We start from the raw sequence: 15,262 nt of genomic DNA on the forward strand, positions 1-15,262 counted from the left end.
TTTCTGCCCCTTTCTGCATCTCTCATTCAATTCAAATATTAATGAGGTGCATCATTTCTAAAAAGTGACTTTAAGTCCTGTGACACTTTTCCACCAATAATGAAGTCCCCTTGGAACTTATAGAGTACAACAAAGGAGAGGCCATAAGACTTCTGAGGTCAGGCCATAAAGGAGCGCAGCTTCTGGTTGGCTCTGGAACACTTGCACTTGGAGTCTTGGGTCTGTTAAGAAGTCAGACTACACTGAGGCTGCAGTTTTGGAGCCCAGCCCACATGTAAAGGTCATGTGTGGGCCCTTGGATGGATAGTTTCAGTTGAGCTCAGGCTTTAAGTCATTCCAGTCCAGACACTGGTCATATAAGTAAAGGAGTCCTATGGTTTGAAGGATGGCATCCTCTCCAAATTTCTGTGATAAAATATAATTGCTAATGTAATAGTATTAGGAGGTAGGGTCTTTTAAGAGCCCTCATCGATGGAATTAGGGCCCCTTATAAAAGGGGTATAGGGAGTGGATTCTATTTTAGTCAGCTTTTATGCTGCTGTAACTAAAAGATCCAATCAGCACAATTGTAGAGGAAGAAAAGTTTATTTGCAGGCTCATGGTTTCAGTCCCTAGACAGCAGGCTCCATTCCTCAGGGCTCAAGGTGAGGCAGGACATCTTGTTTGGAGACTATGATTCAGGGAAGCAGCTCATATGATGATCACGAAGCATAGAGAGTGATTCCACTCACCAGCTACAAATATATATCCCAAAGGTACATCCCAATATCCCACCACCTCTGCCACACACAACCTGCCTTCAGCTACCCCTCAATTAATCCCATCAGATGATTGATTCACTAATTGGGTTAAGGCTCTCTTAACTCAATTATTTCTTCCCTGAACCTTCTTGCATTGTCTCACAAGTGAGCTTTTGGGTGACACCTCACATCCAAATCATAACAGGTTCCCTCTCATCTGTATTAAAACACAGCACTTGTTCCCTGTCCTTTGCCCTCTGTTTCTTCTACCTTTCATGAGAGTTCACAGGATGCAGCCTCGGAAATCTTGATCTTGGACTTCCTAGCCTCTAAAACTATAAGAAATAAACCTAAACTATGGTATTATACTACTTTTAATTAGCACATTATAGTTCTACATAGAACTCGGGTTAATTTTGACAAATCATACATGCATGGAATTCAAAGAACAGAGCTCATCCACGTTCTCCATGCCCTGGCCAGTTCCTGACCACAGAATCTGTAAATGTAACACAGCAGTTGTTTTATGCCTCTGAGTTTTGGAGCAGTTTTTTAGGCAGCAATAGTAACCAAAACAGGTGTATTGGCCCATGGCATAAAAACCTCCAGAGTGCCAAAGAAAGGGACAATTTGAAATATTTATATAGATATTGATAAAATGAAAGGCTCAAAAAGTAGATAGCACGTATTATTAAATATCACATGACTCCTAATTCTTCACTTTCAATAAAATTATAAGAATTTTTTATAGACTTATCAGATGTTAGACAAAATAAATTTGATATTTTGTAGCTATATGATTTTTGATATGCAAGTCATAAAGAATCCAATGAATATTCGACATTACTCTGATAAAACTTATAATCTCATTTATGTAAAAAAATTCTCTGCATTTTCATTTATAAAAATAAAAAATAAGAGGGGACGGGGATGTGGCTCAAGTGGTAGCGCGCTCGCCTGGCATGCGTGTTGCCCGGGTTCAATCCTCAGCACCACAAACAAACAAAGATGTTGTGTCCCCCGAAAACTAAAAATAAATAAATAAATAAATACTAAAATTCTCTCTCTCTCACTCTCTCTTAAAAAAAAAATAAAAAATAAGAATAAAATGGATATGGAATCATATCTCACTCTAACAGAAGTATTCATCCATAATCATAAGAAATAACTGACTAAAAGATAAATATCCCCAACCATCTAAATAAGAACCGTAGTCCCATCAAAATCAGACTTCTGTGGTTAATAATCGTTAATCCAAAATGTGTGAAATATTTATGATATATTATTCATCAGTTGGATAACAGCAGTTGTAATTATGGCTCAAACCAGAAGAAATCAGTGTAAAACTTAGAGCCTCTGGTTACAGAAAAAAAAATTTTCCAAGTTTATTGAGGTATTAGAAACAATTGAAAAGCACATATACTTAGCACATATATTAGTATGTTTTTATATATGTATACATTGTGAAATCTTTAATCCCATTAGCTAACATGTCCATCACCTCACTTAATTTTGGAGCTGGCGAGAGGGGCGGGAGGAAGATTGCAAACCAGCTCTGAGATGGAGACTTTAATGCACTCCATGGTAGCTATGATTAATAATAATCCATGGTATACTTGAAATTTGTTAAGAAAGTAGATTTGAAGTGTTCTCACAGACCCTTTTTAAAGGTTTAAATTTAAGGAAATGGGAATGTAAGCTAAGGAACTAGTTTAAACTTGTAACTGTTAAAGATGAGCTTATTCACCTACCTATTAAAGTAAGTAATTATAAAAATAATTAAGGTATTTAGATAACATTGGACATATTGTGATGAGGTATTTTTGTTTTAAAATATTAGAGTTCATAATACACCAAACAGTAGATCTTTTGTGATTTTTTTTTTTTTATGTGCATGTGCTGGGGATCCAACCTAGGGCCTCAAGCAGGCTAGGGTAGGGCAAGCACTCTGCCACTAAGCCACATGCCCAGCTGCCTTTGTAACTGTTTAACTATGGTGCCAACTTAAATTTCTTTACTCCCTTTATTTCACTGAGCCTTTTAAATCTCTTCCTACACCCTAAGCAACTCCATTTTAATCTTGGTCTATTATCTTATCATCTTCTCTTTCCTCTTTTGTGTGATGGAGGCCATGATTTTGAAAATTTTATTGAGAACACAAAACAGATGCTTTGGAAGATTTACTTTGGACGTCTTTAGTTAACTTTTTTCTAATGCAAGTTTTCCTTCGTATCTTTAATGAACCGTTTACCATTGCTTATATCACATGATATTTTCACAAGCCATTTGTGGATTTTTTTTTCCTTGTTGACTTATGTGCCTTCCTCCTCAGATGTTTTTGTATTATGTGTGTATATAAGCTGTGGAACCCTAATGTATTTCTCCTAATCCTGTTACGTATTTTAGGATTCTCTATATGACTAGGTTCATGCAAATCCTCCTTACATAGTAGACCCCCTTTGGCCGGTATTCCTTTTGATGTTATTAGAATTTAGCATTGTTTTTATGATGATAAAGCAAGTCAAGAAGTATTGGCCTTTCACCTTGGTGATTTATAAATTAGTGATGAGAATGTTGTATTATCTCTGTCGCAGTCATGAGAGGAGTGGAGTGTGTTGAGAATGTGACATTGGCCACACTTAAGAGGGAAACAGCCAAGAGAATGTCTCTCACAAGTGGCAGGAAGAGGTGTGTGGCAACGATTCCCCGCTCACAGTTCACTGAAAATCAGCATGCTATAAGATGCTGATCTTTGATTCAAGCATTTCCTCAGCCCAGCTGCTGCCTAAGAGCCTTCAATTAGAAGAAACACAATACTCTCCAAACCATGATGTTGGCAAACATCCATTTGCATTTGGTTCTTAGAAAGGTCAATATTCAATGCCATCAGAGTTCACTCTGGGGAGAGTGTGAGTCTAACCTCCTAGAGCCAAAAATATCCCTGAGGCACAAACACAAATGTGGGTTCCATTCCACACTAAGTTGAGGAAACATGAATTTCCTACTATCAGCAAAGTTGTAAGGAAAACAAGCACACAAAGGGCATTTCTCTAAATTGTGCTGAACTGTGTGGATGACATGTGTGGTATTTTCTGTTCAGTCCCTTCTCAATCCACAGAGTTAATGTGGGAATTCCCTTGTGAGTACAGTATGACCCCCCACACCCTCTACTCATAGCTGAGTGACTGAGAGGTTGGCATCAGATCTACATGAGGCCAATCTAGTGTCCCATCTTTCCAGTTACAGCCGATTATTCCTGGGAGTTTTCTCTTTGACTTCACTTAGGGTTAGAAAATCCTTCTTTCAAAATGGTGTCTTGTGAACACTGATTGCTCAGAGGGTTTATCTAGATAGGACTGTTTCCATACGCACAGTGTTTGATTGATAAATGCAGTAAAATATCCAACACTCATGGCTTCTACTGCCAAAATTCTCTCAGAAATAGAAACCAGAACAGGATTTTTCTTCTTATTCTTCTTCTTCTTTTAAGATAGGCCATGTGCCAAGATTTTGTTCATTTAAGAAAGAATATAGAAAGTAAAACAAATGAAAAAAAAAAGTCATGGCCCCAAGAAGAATTGTGCACTTCATAAAGCAGCTGCTATGCATGGACAGAGACCACATGGCTACCACATAGCATGAGGAGGGCTTTCCAGGAAGGCTGGGAACCACTGTCCCCACCGTAAAGGTGGAGGCCCATAGAATGTGCATCCCTCCAATGACAGAAAGAGATGGGGATGGGATGGGTGAGTGTGTGGGTTGGTATGTACATGCATGTTTATTCACAATTGATACTGTGAATAAAACAAAAATTTCCCAAGGAGATGCACTGGAGACTGGTAGAAGCTAATGAAGGTAGTGTGTGGTGGGGCGAAGAGTGGGGGCACTATTAGAGACAATTAGCTACATACAAACTTTGGCATAGTTACTCTTCACCACCCTTGCCCTAACTTTTCGGTCTCCATTCTCAACTCTATTTCAGTGTCACCCACTTGGATCCATGCTGTAGGAAAGGAATCCTCCCAGGGACTCTTTCATGTTTGAAAGAACTCCTATTAGAGATACACTTCTCTTGAAAGGCATATATTTGAATGGAATGGGGTGATCCTTTGTCACACTTGTAAAATATGACAGGTGCTAGCATTTCCACTGTATCTCACTTAAAGATAGATAAATTAAAGCTTTCCTATACTCTTGCATACACAGGTACTAGAAAACTCCTGCCTTCTGAGAGTTTCTTGTGTACAACCTGGAAATGAACACAATCACTGAACACACAGCAAAAAAGCTATGCACCAATATCTCAGACCCTGCCCCATCCTTTTCATTTCTTCTATTCATCCAGAAGATGCTGCTCTTGCTGCAGATATTGCTTGCAACTTTTAGCACATGGAATTAATTAATTGCCAATTTGGTCAAAACAAGCAGGCTTGCTGTATTTATTTTAGATTCTCCTCCTTTCTAATTATTTATAGCAGAGGAAACCCAGAAGTTAGGAATTGAGTAAGCAGTTATTCCACAAAAATGGGCAGTCACAGCAATATGTAAGACACAAGCAGGAGTCTGGCACTGCCAATTACAGAGCTAGAGGAGGTCAGAAGCCCTGTGGACCATTGAGTGTTTGGGGTAGGTTAGCAGAGGACATTGACAAATTATGCTGTGAATTTTGTTGGTCATGCTCCCTCTGTCTAGAAAGCTCCTAAATATAACACTCAGAATGAGAGGCTGCAGAGGACTGGCCTGGCAATTTTTATAGGAACTCTTCTTTTGCCAGACTCTTCAGTTCTGTTTGTTAAGTGAAAGTAAAGGTGAGTAGGACTTCCTGGTTTCCAGCCTCTCTGTAGTCTCTGGCAAAGATACAGGTATGATATGTGCCCCTACTTTGGCACTGCAGCAAAATGCACAATGTAAGATACACAGTAAGGAATCCTCGTGGGAAAGTCTTGATCATCCATTATTTTTTTAAATTACCCAATATTGATAAACATGTTAGCCTGGATGCAATTTGTTTTGAAGACCAGAATCTCCTAGGAATGAAGTCCAGTAGTGCTTTGCAAACATTCAGGGTCCAAGTTGGCATACCCAAATTCAGTTGCAGAAACTTTTCTCATGTATAAGGAGGGTAGTTCATGTGCACCACCTTCTCTGCAACAGAGGCCGCCCACAGATCATAACTGCAGGTGTGCAAGCCAGCAGCCACCCCTGGAAAACTTATCCTGACTTCAGCAACTGCAGCATGCCTGGGGTGGGGGACAGTCATAACACACAAGAACTATTCAGGGCTCCTGTAGAAAACAGCATCAGGGGCATTGAAGCAGAGCAGGAGGCTGGTCTTGGAGGCAGGCCTGTGCACAGGCCTCAGCCATGTGGTCTGGAGCACATCATTGACTCCCACACTGTTACCCTAGACATAAAAGAAAAAGTTTAAACTAAATGATCTCTAAGGGCCCTTTGGGGAGGAAAAGCCATGATTATTCTTTAACAATTTCGTGGATTTCAGAGAACTCAGTGGCATAAAAGGGTTTTTTTTTTTTTGGTGTTGTTAATTATTGCTGTGATAAATGACATACTTGGAACATTATTAGTGCAATAATCAGGTGCTAGACAGCACACAGCATTCTCCTAATATTTTCTCTTGGGTTTTACAAAGTAACAACTGATGTATCAGAGATGGTCAGTGTGTGAGGTAAGCCCCCTACTTGAATGTGACACATATAGTTTAGACACCCTTATTTATGACAAGGCACATTTTGGTCACATCTCTTACATTGGCTCTTATCCAAGGGAGAAAAAAATTTGAGCTCAAGACAGAGGATATTACGAAGATTAATAAAATATTATAGCAGCTTTAACTGATGTCAGTACCTTAGAGGTTGCAGGATGGTGGTTAAATACATGTTGTGGCCCCTGAACCATCTGTGCAGAAGGACTAAGTGCATATTGCAAGCAGACTTCTGCATATGTTTGCCAACAAAAACACAGCGCTAAGTTCACACTAAGCTTGGACTTTTGAAGGAAATTCAAGACTGATTTAGAAAAAGCTATTACTAATAATAGTTACTTTTAAAGTGGACAAAATCAGAGACAAGACATATTTTTAAAATTAGAATAGTGTACTAATTAGGTTAAATAGCTGAAGGCAAATTTGAGGAGACATTAGGCAAAAGGAAAAAAAACTTCAATAAAACTAATATTAATGGACTTTCAGAAAACAGAAGATATTAGAACCATGGAAAAAGAACAAGATGCTATAAAAAAGGAACATTACAAAGAGCAACAAATGTTCTTGGAAATCAAACATCTGAGAGCAGAAATGACATACTCAATGGAAGTTTTGAAAATCAAAGTTGGAAAATCTTACAAAAATTAGAGCAAAAAAAACAAATAAAAAATAAAAGATCAGAAAATAGAAAACAGTTCTAGGTGGTCCAATATTCAAAGAAGAGAAATGGGAGGAAAAAATTGGGTAAAAGAGAGAAAAATAAATCACTGAAAAAGTAATTTAAGAAAATTTCTTAAAATTGAAGGATGCAAGGTTCCAGATCACACAATAAAAGAGTACTGCGCCAACACATATTATCATAAAATTTTAGAAGTCTACAAAGAGATTATACAAAGTTGAGAAAGAAAGAAATTAGTTTTAAACAAGGAGTCAAGAAAAGAATGACATTGACCTTCTCAGCAATAACAGTAGAAGCTAGATGGCAGAGGACTACCACCAGGGACATTCTGAAGGAAAATGATTTACACTTTAGAATTCTATGCCCAAATCACAGGTAGAGGTAAAATTTTCAAACATGAAAAATATCCAAGCAAAAGCAAACCAATGCATCCCATGCACTCTTTCCCAGGAAGCTATTGGCAATCGTAACCCTTAGTGAAGTTTACTAACTTAGAGTCTCTCAGGTTTAGACCTCCTCCCTGCCGGCTCTGTTTGGCTTTGTAATGCCAGGTCCACACTCTGTAGAAAATTTCTGATTTCTTAGCAGACTCCATATTCACTTCTGCCAACAAGTGGCACCAGCAAGAGAGAGAGAGAGAGAGAGAGAGACTACAAAGCTGGAATAAGAAGAAGGAGTCTTCTTGTTCCTTGCTGTTTGCTTCTTGTGTCTATCAGTGTCATCCCTTAACACCAGTTAGTTCCATTGGCAGTATTTATGACCTATCCTGGTAACAGCACTAGCTGGTGCCTGCACCTCCAAGGCACAAGCCCCAGAAGTATCTCTCCTCTCTGCTCCTGAGACATCAGTCCCAGCTCAGCAATATTCCTTTGCCCATAGGCTTGGATCCCAGCTTTGGAGGGAGCCCTTCCTGAGCTTTCCCAATTGTGCATTTGTTTTCCTATTGATAGTACCGATTTCCTACAGTTACTGCCTCTGTGACACTCCGATTTTGCCCTTTAGTGCACTTTATAATTTACTATATGAAACCCTCTATGTTAATGAGTGTTGACTGCCTCCTGACTAGACCCTGATTGATAAAATGCTTTTCTAAACTAAGGAAGTAATTAAAGAGAAAGAGAAAGACATGGAGTCTAGAAATTAGATCTACATAAAACTGGAAATACAGTCATGTACTGCATAATGATGATCCCCTAAGATTCTATCATCTTTTGACATCGTCATAGCCACCTTAGTGCGTGTTAGTACACTCATGCTTAGTTTGTCTAAGTTCCCACAAAAATGATGATGAAATCATCTAGCTCATTTCTCAGAACTTATCAAATGTTGTTATTCAACTTTCCATTGCTTGAACAAAATACCTGGGATAAGCAACTTGAAAAGAGGAAAGGTTTACTTTGACTCATGGTTTCAGAGGTTTCCTTCAATTTATGGTCACTTGGCCCTATTGCTTTGGGCCTGCGTCAAGGCAGTACCTATGGCAGAAGCACACATTGGAGGAAACTGTTCACCTCATGATACTTGGGAAGCCAAAAGAGAGAGGAAGGGCTAGTATTCCAATATCCTCTTCAAGGGCATATCCTCCAATGATTTAACTTCCTGCCATGAAGCTCTTCCTCCTAGAGGTCCCACCACTTCCTAGTGGCACCATTAGCTGGGGGCAAGCCTTTAACATATGGGCCTTTGGGGTACACTTAAGATCTAAACCATAACACTGTCATTAAGCAATTCATAAATAAACTAAAGAGGATAAAGAGAGACACCAAAACATCAGCTATGTAGTTGACCTGAAGACCAACTGGTTCATTTTAGAGCATATCTAAAAGCTCCCAGGGCTTTGAGCTGTAATGTCAGGTCATTTATTTGTTGACTTTTTCTTCTTTTAATGAATGAACTCCATGCAATGAATGTTCCTCTTAGCAATGCCTTCATAGTGTCCCAGAGATTTTGATAAGTTGATTCAGAGTTCTCATTTACCTTTAAGATTTTTTTATCTTCTCTCTGATGTCTTCTGTTTTCCATATATCATTCAATAGCACATTGTTTCATCTTCAGGTGTTGGAGTAGCTTCTCTTTTTAATGTTATCATTGATTTATAATTTTATTCCATTATGGTCTTACAGAATGAAGGATAGTATCTCTATTTTTTTGTATTTGCTAAGATTTACTTTGTGGCATAACAAATGGTCTATTTTGGAGAAGGATCTATGTGCTGCTGAGAAGAAAGAGTATTCACTTGTTGATGGATAGAATATTCTATATGTCTGTTAAGTCCAAATTTTTTATTGTGTTATTGAGTTCTATAGTTTCTTAGTTTAATTTTTGTTTGGAAGGTCTATCCAGTGGTGAGAGAGGTTTATTAAAGGCACCCAATCAATGTTCATAGAAGCTCAATTCGCAATAGCTAAACTGTGGAAGCAACCTAGATGCTCTTCAACAGATGAATGGATAAAGAAACTGTGGTATTTATACACAATGGAATATTACACAGCATTAAAAGAGAATAAAATTATGGAATTTTCAGGTAAATGGATGGAGTTGGAGAATATCATGCTAAGTGAAGTAAGCCAATCCCCAAAAAAACAAAGGCCGAATGTTCTCTCTGATAAGTGGATGCTGATCCATAACAGGGAGTGGGGAGGTGTGGGAAAAATAGAGGAACTTTGATTGGGCAAAGGGAGGGGGGAGGAAGGATGCATGGGGGCAGGAAAGATGGTGGAATGAGATGGAGATCATTACCTTAAGTATATGTATGACTGCACATAGGGTGTGATGCTACATCATATACAACCATAGAAATGTCAAGTTGTGCTACAATTGTGTACAATGAATCAAAATGCGTTCTGCTGTCATATATACCTAATCAAAATTAATTAATTAATTTTTTAAAAAACCAAAACAAAAAAAGCTCCAAGAAGGAGTGAGTCCTTCATGAAAACAAAACTCAGTTTATATATACTGGGAAGAGATCTATACTGTTTAAGAAACCTGCAGGATTGAATAAACATAACAACTAAACAAAAACAAATGAATAAAGAAGGTGATTATAAATGCTGGGAAAACAAAATGTTAGGCAGCTAAGGATGAGTGTCCTTGCCATACAATATGGCTCTGCTATGAATAGCTTTTATATGGATATAATAATGTAATCACTTATTACTGATCTAACACCAAGTCAAATATAAACATATTGGGAGAACAGGGGAATATAAACCCTGTGTGTGTGCACCATGTATATCTAAGATCATATTTTCTTGTGAGAAAAAGCTAAACCCTTATTTTCATAATAGGAAAATCAGTCAACATCAAATAAATTGATTTATATTTAAAACAATGGTCCATGGTCATATTATATTTAGAACGATGGTCCATGGTCACATATATAAGCATTTGTTGAGTAGATTATCCATAGAAATAATAGGAATAAACTTTCCTTTATGCTTCCTGAAGGGCTGCAAACTGCATCATTTCCAAAGCATTTTCACTGATAGCTCAAAACAGTGCCCAAGAATTGTTTCTTTTATCTCTCCTCTTCCAGATGTCACCAAAGATGATAAAGAAGACACATGAGTCACAGGGTTCTAGAATTTTGAGGGAGACATAAGAAATAGCAGAGATGGTCCCTGGAGTAGGCCAAACTATGAGGATAAAGTCATTCTTCCAAACTGCCAATGCTGCCTACGACTTCTGACCCCAGAGGCAACAAATTAGGACCCAGTGACAAAATTAGAGGGAAGAGACCACAATGTTTTCCACACTCTGATATTAACTGAGTTCAAGGATTTCCCCGGAATCTCCCTGGAGTTTCATTAAAGCACTAGAAGACTCACAAACTCAGTGACGCCTATTATATTCACAGTCACATGTACCACACACTGAAATCAGCCAAAGGAAGAGTCACAGAGGGCAGAGCCTAGGAAAGTCTCAGACACGAAGCTTCCATTGTCCCCAGGATGCACCACCCTTCTAGTTCAACGTGTAACTACACACACAGTTTTGTCAACCTTGCCTGAGTTTCCATGTCTAGAATTTTACTGAGGCTTCAACACATAGGCAAAATTGGTTAATTGTCCGTATGGATGAAGACAGTCTCTAGGTCAACGGATCCCATATGACCCAAATTTCTCCATAAATCATAAGGTTGATTTTTCCAGTCCCCACCCTAAGACTATTGAGTATGACCATCCAAAGGAAAGAACAATGAAGGAGGAGAGGCAGGGATGTGGAGAAGAAAGAAAAGGAGAAAGCTTTCTTCTGGAAAGGAAGTGATTAATTTCCTTAGTTCATGACCACTACGCAGTAATAACTGTCATTTGTTTTGCCCTCCACATGAGCCAGAGCATTTGTATGCTTCTTATACTTCCCAACTAGAAAGAAAACACTGCAGGACTGGAAACTAGATCTTCTGTCCCCACAATACAATGCACAGTATCTGTTCTCCAGAGTTATAGCCTTCTTCTTCCTTTTACTCTGACTCTGCAAATTTTAGACTTCTGAAGTGCTCATGACAACCTTTTTTCTTCTCTGTTAACTTCACATGACTCTCGTTAAGCTTTGTGACAAATTAAGTAAAAATATTCGAATCCAATAACTTTGTAACCTGGGAACAATAATTCTGGGCCAAAATTTATTGCCATCGGGATATGTAAATGTTTGCTTTGTTCTGAATTTTGTCACAAGGAAGCAGTCATTTGTTTCTTAGACCTTTTCCTTCTCATTCCCTCCACTCCTTCCACTACCTATTGGTGGGATTGATATTTGCATCAAAGAGCTAACAAGAGATCTTCACTGAATGCAAACCAAGGATTTCTAGGCTTGGGTATCAAGGGCTGGTGAGAAGCAGGTGCAGGGCATTTGACACCAGTGTTTAGATTCTATCTGCATTTGATTCCTATGATGGCACTTTCTGTCAGCTACTCTAATAAAAACTTACTAACTAGCATCGCTTTATCTAATTATTTTTTTTAACTTTTTTTAAAGAAAGAGAGAGAGAGAGAGAATCTTTTTTTTTTTTTTTTTTTTGTAGATGGACATGACACAATGCCTTTATTTTTATTGGTGCTGAGGATAGAACCCGGGTCCTGCCCATCCTAGGCAAGCGCTCTACTGCTGAGCCACAATCCCAGCCCCTATATAATTCTTATTGAACATTACTAGAAGCAATAATCCACATAGAATAAAACCAGCACTGATTAAAACTGTAGAATTTGTTATGAATGAAAACCCAAAGAATTAGAAGTGGGAAACAGATTTTATAGAAATATTTTTTAATAGCATCTACTTTTCCTAAAATTGCACATGACTTAAAATGCTTATTAGCTGAAAGAGAATGGAATAAACAGGTCTTGATACATTTGTTTAATCTGACCTGAGAAATAAGCTTGGTAGAAATAATTTTTGTGAAAGAAAACTCAAAAATCACAAAATATATAAGTAGGTAAAAGTTGAGTCAAAATAAGTAAATTACACTAGATAATAATTGACTCTAATAATAATTAATATTAATAATAATTCTTTTATTGAAACTAAGATAAAAATGATTTATTAGAATATCATCAAAAATTGAAAAAAAGATTAGTTCTTACAAAGCTTTTTCAGTCAAAATTCATCAATTTTGATGGAATTCTTAATTAAATTATTTTATATAATATCTATGGAATCGATGTGGAAATCCAAAACAGAGGGGTCAAAACAGCAAGGTCAAAATCTTATTTATTCTTTGGTTCCTTTCTTGTGAGACTGATGTAAAACTATATAACCATTAATATTATCAGATATAAGGAGTTGCTGTTGAGAATAAGATCAATATCTACAAAAAGTTACCTATGCAAATAATTTGAATTTTATTTTTTTCACATCATCTAAAGTAGAAGTTCATTGGATTAGATAAAGGGGAATGAAGGGAAGGGGGATGGAAATAGAAAAGATAGTAGAATGAATCAGACGTAACTTTCCTATGTTCATGTATGAATACGTGACCAGTGAAACTCCACATCATTTATAATCACAAGAATGGGATCCTAATTAAAATGTTTACTCCTGTTTGTATAATATGTCAAATTACACTCTACTGTCATGTATATCTAAAAAGAACAATTTTTTAAACTTAAAAAAAGAAAGAAAGAAAAAGATGTCAAATCTTGTCTTGTGTATCTGCTTGAGTTTGCCTAGGACCTGAGACATTAAAGCAGACAAGAGCAGATGGTGAGCTCAATTGCTGGAGTCCTCCTTACCTCAAAAGTTCTTGCAATGACTTACAAGGCCCCACATGATCTAAATCCCCTCCTATGACCTCATTTCCTTCCACAGCACCCCCTAAATATTTTCCTGCCACACATGCAATAGAGGAGGGCCAGGGGAGGGAATGAAAGGAAAAGAGGAGGACTTTAAGTATTTTTGATCTAACTTGTAGAAGATTCTACATCAGCTTACCAGATTTTGAGTCCCAGTTCTCACCTTGAAATGCAGATGTGTCCACTCTTGAGCCTGCTCTTCTAGTGCCATCCCCATAAGCATCCTCTCCAGCCTCAAACTAACTTTAAACATGAAATCCCGCCCCCAACTCCAGCCTCGTGCTTAGAGCAACCACCTGCTACCAGGCTAACCTGAGCTGCCCGCTAAAATGGCTCTGTCACATAGGCCCCATCCTATATTTGTTACCTTCATCTCTGTTTGCCTGCACTGTCACCATAACGCCCCAGTAGTAGGTTTAATCTGAATGAAATAAATTTCTGTGACCCACTCTTGATTCTGACTCTACCCCAGACACCTGACCCAACCCTGTGTCCATGTCTGATTCAAACTACAAAAACTCCCTGTCTGCCACATCCCTGTTCTTTCTCAAGCCAGTCATAACAAGATGAGCTGCTCGCTTCTTTCCCATCAGCACATTCACCATCAAGCTGTTCCAGCCCTGTCAGGCAGTGTTCCAGGAGGCCCTGGAGACACGTGGTGATGCAGAAATGGCTAGGAAGTCCCTCTCAGAGGTCTCTGAGTTAAGTTGAGGACACTATAGATTCCATGAGTTGAAGAGGTCAAATTCTTTATCAAAACCCCACTGTGTCCAGACAGTGCCCCATCCCCAAATCTTTCTTCTTTAAAACAAGACAAAACTATTCTCCCTTGATCTCCCCACTCCTACCCTCCTCTCCTCCTTCTCTCCTCAGTCCAGTCAGATTCACTACAATTGGTGGCTCACTGAATTCCATTTCCATCTCTGGTTCCCACTTTGCCTGGCAATTCTAAATTCACGATTCACACTTGTTCTGTAGAGCTAGCTTTCCAAAGGAGTCTTGAGTTTCACAATTAATGGACATGTTACAAAACAAAAATAAAACAGAACATCACCCTGGGTTAAAGCCATCTCGTGGCTTTTTTTTTTTTTTTTTAACCAGAAGTGGGGATTTGTGATATAAGCAGCTGCTCCAAAACCAAACAAACGACAGCACTCAACTCAGAGTTTGAGCCTATCCAGGGGCTGAATTATGTTTGCTTTGAGGTTTTGTGAAAGGTCGTGAGGCCTAACAAAGTTCAGATGAAACTTGGCTGTTTTTCTGTTAGGCTCTGGCTCAGAACTTGTGGCGTTTCATGTGGTTTGGAGTTTTCAAACACAGCGCTTTGCACAGTGCTAATAAATGATTTTTTTTTTTTCTCAGCATGGAAAGCAATTAAATGTATGGCCTCTTGGGTTTTGGTCTTAGAATCAGTATTTATTTATTAGGAGCTGGGAGAAGAGCTAAATGGCCTAGAAGAGGGATCACACATAATGAGGTGGGTAAATTTGCTGAAGACACCACATTTTTGATGACTGGAGGCCTAAAAAGCAAGAGAGGAACTCCTGAGGAACCCATAAAGTTAGGCCACTGGGAAAGTTGCTAATGAATGGAATTTAGCATCGGTCCACAAGGAACAAGTTAGAATGGCTTGCAAAGCCCCAGGAAGGCCACATGAAAGGACCCCAGCACCATCTGTCTTCAACCTTCACCCACCACTCTAAAGGGGTCCCCTGAGCTTTCCCCGCCTTGCATCCCCCTCTTGGAGTGTCCTCTAGCAGGAGGCCTCTCACAGGCAATCAGCTTGCAGTCACCCTCAGGCTCACCCTGGGGGAGCCCCTCCCAGCAA

This window comes from Marmota monax, unplaced genomic scaffold (assembly GCF_021218885.2).
Source record: "Marmota monax isolate L192 unplaced genomic scaffold, Marmota_monax_Labrador192_F-V1.1 WCK01_AAM20220418_F8-fsc00003, whole genome shotgun sequence".
In the NCBI taxonomy this organism is placed as follows: Eukaryota; Metazoa; Chordata; class Mammalia; order Rodentia; family Sciuridae; genus Marmota; species Marmota monax.